Raw genomic sequence first — 5,918 nt, forward strand, 5'->3', positions numbered from 1 at the left:
TTCCCATAGGTTCCTTAATGGTGGAATCCACAAGGTGCAAGTTTAAAGAACAATCATCAAATTCACGGAAACCTAACACATCACACAAAGTTTTCGGAATCGTGGAAACACTAGCACTCAAATAACACAAAGCATAGCATTCATGATCTTTAATTTTAATTTTAATAGTAGGTTCCCACTCATCATAAAGTTTTCTAGGGATAGAAACTTCTAATTCAAGCTTTTCTTCATAGGATTGCATTAAAGCATCAACGATATGTTTGCTAAAAGCTTTATTTTGACTATAAGCATGAGGAGAATTTAACACGGATTGCAACAAGGAAATACAATCTATTAAAGAACAATTATCAATATTAAATTCCTTGAAATCCAAAATAGTGGGTTCATTGCTATGTAAAGTTTTGACCTCTTCAATCCCACTTTTACCAATTTTTGCATCAAGATCTAAAAACTCCGAATCATTGGGACGCCTTTTAACTTAAGTTGACTCATCTCCAGTCCCATCATTATGAAGATTCATATTGCAAAACAAAGATTTAATAGGAGACACATCAATCACTTTTAGATCTTCATCCTTATTACCATGAAAACTAGAAGAACACGCTTTCACAAAGAAATCTTTTTTAGCACGCATCCTAGCAGTTCTTTCTTTGCACTCATCAATGGAAATTCTCATGGATTTGAGAGACTCATTGATATCATGCTTAGGTGGAACAGATCTAAGTTTCAAAGAAATAACATCAAGAGAAATTCTATCCACGTTCCTAGCCAACTCATCAACCTTAAGCAATTTTTCTTCAAGCAAAGCATTGAAATTCTTTTGAGAAATCATAAATTTTTTAACACTAGTCTCAAAATCAGAGGGCATCTTATTAAAATTTCCATAAGAGTTGTTGTAGGAATTACCATAATTATTAGAGGAATTACTAGGAAACGGCCTAGGATTAAAGTTTCCTCTATAAGCGTTGTTACCAAAATTGTTCCTACCAACAAAATTCACATCCATAGATTCGTTATTATTCTCAATCAAAGTGGACAAAGGCATATCATTAGGATCAGAAGAAACACTCTTATTAGCAAACAATTTCATAAGTTCATCCATCTTTCCACTCAAAACATTAATCTCTTCAATCGCCTGAACCTTTTTACTAGTAGATCTTTCGGTGTGTCATTAAGAATAATTAACCATAATATTATCTAAGAGTTTAGTAGCTTCTCCTAAGGTGATTTCCATAAAAGTGCCTCCCGCGGCCGAATCTAAAAGATTTCTAGAAGCAAAATTCAATCTAGCATAAAAAATTTGTATAATCATGCATAAATTCAAACCATGCGTAGGGCAATAACGTATCATTAGTTTCATTCTCTCCCAAGCTTGTGCAACATGTTCATGATCAAGTTGCTTAAAATTCATAATATCGTTTCTAAGAGAGATGATCTTAGCTGGAGGAAAATACTTAGAGATAAAAGCATCTTTGCACTTATTCCATGAATCAATACTATTTTTGGGCAAAGACGAAAACCAAGTTTCAGCACGATCTCTAAGCGAAAAATGAAATAGCTTCATTTTAACAATATCATTATCCACATCTTTCTCCTTTTGCATATCACACAAATCAACAAAGCTGTTTAGATGGGTAGCGGCGTCTTCACTAGGAAGGCCGGCGAATTGATCTTTCATGACAAGATTCAACAAGATAGCATTAATTTCACAAGATTCAGCATCGGTAATAGGAGCAATCGGAGTGCGAAGAAAATCATTGTTGTTGGTATTGGAAAAATCACACAATTTAGTATTGTCTTGAGCCATCGTGACAAACAATCCAACACACAAGCACATAAGGAGCAAGCGAAAAAGAGGCGAACGAAAAAAGAGGGCGAATAAAACGGCAAGGTTGAAATGGGGGAGAGGAAAACGAGGGGCAAATGGCAAATAATGTAATGCGAGGGATAAGAGTTTGTGATGGGTACTTGGTATGTCTTGACTTGACTTGGCGTAGATCTCCCCGGCAATGGTGCCAGAAATCCTTCTTGCTACGTCTTGAGCTTGCGTTGGTTTTTCCCTTGAAGAAGAAAGGGTGATGCAGCAAAGTAGCGTAAGTATTTCCCTCGGTTTTTGAGAACCAAGGTATCAATCCAGTAGGAGACTACACACAAGTCGCCTCGTACTTACACAAACAAATAAGAACCTTGCAACCAACGCGATAAAGGGGCTGTCAATCCCTTCACGGCCACTTGCAAAAGTGAGATCTGATAGAGATGATAAGATAATATTTTTGGTATTTTTATGATAAAGGTTGAAAGTAAAGATTGCAAAGTAAAAATAGATTGGAAACTTATATGATGGAGAATAGACCCGGGGGCCATAGGTTTCACTATTGGCTTCTCTCAAGATAGCATAAGTATTACGGTGGGTCAACAAATTACTGTCGAGCAATTGATAGAATAGTGCATAGTTATGAGAATATCTAGGCATGATCATGTATATAGGCATCACGTCCACGACAAGTAGACTGAAACGATTCTGCATCTACTACTATTACTCCACACATCGACCGCTATCCAGCATGCATCTAGAGTATTAAGTTCATAAGAACAGAGTAACGCATTAGGCAAGATGACATGATGTAGAGGGATAAACTCAAGCAATATGATATAAACCCCATCTTTTTATCCTCGATGGCAACAATACAATACGTGTCGTTTCCCCTTCTGTCACTGGGATCAAGCACCGCATGATTGAACCCAAAGCTAAGCACTTCTCCCATTGCAAGAAAGATCAATCTAGTAGGCCAAACCAAACTGATAATTCGAAGAGACTTGCACAGATAACCAATCATACATAAAAGAATTCAGAGGAGATTCAAATATTGTTCATAGATAATCTTGATCATAAACCCACAATTCATCGGATCACGACAAACACACCGCAAAAAGAGTTACATCGAATAGATCTCCAAGAAGATCGAGAAGAACTTTGTATTGAGACCCAAAGAGAGAGAAGAAGCCATCTAGCTAATAACTATGGACCCGAAGGTCTGTGGTAAACTACTCACACATCATCGGAGAGGCTATGGTGTTGATGTAGAAGCCCTCCGTGATCGATGCCCCCTTCGGCGGAGCGCCGGAAAAGGCCCCAAGATGGGATCTCACGGGTACAAAAGGTTGCGGCAGTGGAAATAGGGTTTCGTGGTGCTCCCGGATATTTTTGGGGTATATGGATATATATAGGAGGAAGAAGTAGGTCGCTGGAGCTGTGAGGGGCCCACGAGGGTGGGGGCGCGCCTCCCTGCCTCGTGGCCTCCTCGCTTCTTTCTTGACGTCCACTCCAAGTCCCCTGGATCACGTTTGTTCCAAAAATAACTCTCCCGAAGGTTTCATTCCGTTTGGACTCCGTTTGATATTCCTTTTCTACGGAACACTGAAATAGGCAAAAAAAACAGCAATTTGCACTAGGCCTTCGGTTAATAGGTTAGTCCCAAAAATAATATAAAAGTGCTTAGCCATTAAACATCCAAAACAGATAATATAATAACATGGAACAATAAAAAATTATAGATATGACTATTGGATATGACCCGCCCAGGAGGGGCCGGGTTATCCCAATGGCGGTTCATCTGCATAAAGCCCATGAGTATGTTGAAGATGGTGGTTCATGACATAGGCTTGTTAAAGGGCCCAAACCCGAAGACGGATTAAGGCCCGTAAGTATAAACTGCCATATATATGTAACTTGTATTGTAAGGCGTGTAAGATAAGTCACCGGGCCGGACACGTTTGTATGAGCCGGCCGGGATTCTGTAGGCCGCAGGGCGTCAACCCATGTATATAAGGGGACGACCCGGCAGCGGCTTAGGGCAAGAGAGAACAGATCGAAAGCGAGGCAAGCATATTCGCTCCCTGGTAATCGAAACCTTAGCAATACCACCTCAAACTGGATTAGGCCTTTACCTTCACCGCAAGGGGCCGAACCAGTATAAACTCCTCGTGTCCTTTGTCCCATTTAACCCCTTTAAGCTAACCTCGTCGCCATGGTTCCACAACTAAGTCCTTTCACTAGGACATCTGCCATGACAATTCCACGACACATACCAAGCATTTCAAAAGCATACACACAATATGCTCGATATGTGCAAATACAACATGGCATCACAACAAAACTCTACGACTCAAAGTATTTATTCAATAGGCTCCGAGGAGCCAGATATTACAAACATGGGTCACATGACCCAATATACAGAGCATACAGGCAATGAAAGCATAACATGTCTGAGTACAGACAACTACAAATGAAAAGTGCTGAGAAGCCTGACTATCTACAAGACCTTCCCAAGGGTACAAGATCTTAGCTGAGGTAACAAGCTAAACGTCGAAGTCCATGCGGAACTACTAGTGAGACTGAAGTCTCTCTGCCAAAACATAAATTAAGCAAAAGTGAGTACAAATGTACCCAGCAAGACTTACATCAGAACTATCTACATATGCATCAGTATCAACAAAGGGGTGGTGGAGTTTAACTGCAGCAAGCCAGCTTTGACTCGGTGGCTATCCTGTACTACGACTGCTGGTAACTCTTTTGAGGTGGCACACATGAGTCCACATATTCACCATATCAATACACCACTATGGATCGACCCACTCCCGTCTCCCTACGAGAAGGCCATCCATAGCACTCACGCTTATCTTGCGCATTTTAGAGTATCCACTTTCACTTTTCTATGAACTGCATAAGCAACCCAATAGTCCATTACCGCAGACGCGGCTATTCGAATAGATCATTTATAACCCTGCAGGGGTGTTCTTCTTCACATATGTTTCCACCACTTAGCGTCTGCACACGACATGTGCTCAGCAGACTTCAAGCGAAAGTCGACGTGGGTGTAGACCATGACCTGACTAACCACACAAGTCTCTAGTCTAGGTTTATCGCCTATTCAGGTTCCATCGGCGAGGAGTCCGCCGAGGTTTCCACTACGGCCCTGAATGATGTGTGCAGGGTTCCCAAGGCACTAAACAGGCGCCTTGGTACACCGGATCACTTGCCTACCGCATCATAGCCCACCCCTCCGGTTAGCGCTATGCACGACCTCCAGCACACTACAAACACCAGAAACTATTTGCAACTCCTGGACAGAGGACATGGGGGTTAATAAGTCGAGCGGGGTCATATTTCAGGGCCCAACGTGTGGTAGTAGTTGTTCTTGGATCACAAACATAGAACTCAGTTCCTGAGGACGGTTTCAATGAGATAACCCACCATGTACTCCTACATGGCCTCTCACCGCTACCTTTACCAAATCGTGTTCACACACTTAGCTCTCAACAGTAGGACATGATGACCACATTCCAATTCATCCCCGATGAATCAGACTTGACACAACTCTAAGCATTAGCAGGCATGACAGGCAAGCATAAATGAGTAGGCACATCATGGCTCAAACAACTCCTACTCATGCTAGTGGGTTTCAACTATTTACTATGGCAAAGACATGTCATGCAAAGGAAAGGGGTTCAACTACCACAACATGTAACAGTTGAATTGCTGTTGTCCTAATGCAGTAAAAGAGAGCAGGAGCGACAGAGTGGGATTGTATCAGAGTGATCAAGGGGGTTTGCTTGCCTGGAACTTCTGAAGATAGAGAACTCTTCATCGGTGTCATCGAATTCATCGTCGGAACTACGTCCACTGAGAAGGAACAACACCGGTAACAAAGAAGGAGCACAATCAATGCAATGCAACAATATGATGAATGATCATGACATGGCAATATGCTGTGATTTGAGCTAATGCAGCTAGCAACGATTTAAATGGAGTTGGTTTGAACACAAGGTTCAAATTCAAACTCCATATGTGATTATTCAAATGCCATTCATTTGATTTGTCCAATTCTACAACTATAAGTTGCTCCAAGATGCATGAA

The sequence above is a fragment of the Aegilops tauschii genome, chromosome 5, assembly GCF_002575655.3.
Source record: "Aegilops tauschii subsp. strangulata cultivar AL8/78 chromosome 5, Aet v6.0, whole genome shotgun sequence".
NCBI lineage: Eukaryota > Viridiplantae > Streptophyta > Magnoliopsida > Poales > Poaceae > Aegilops > Aegilops tauschii.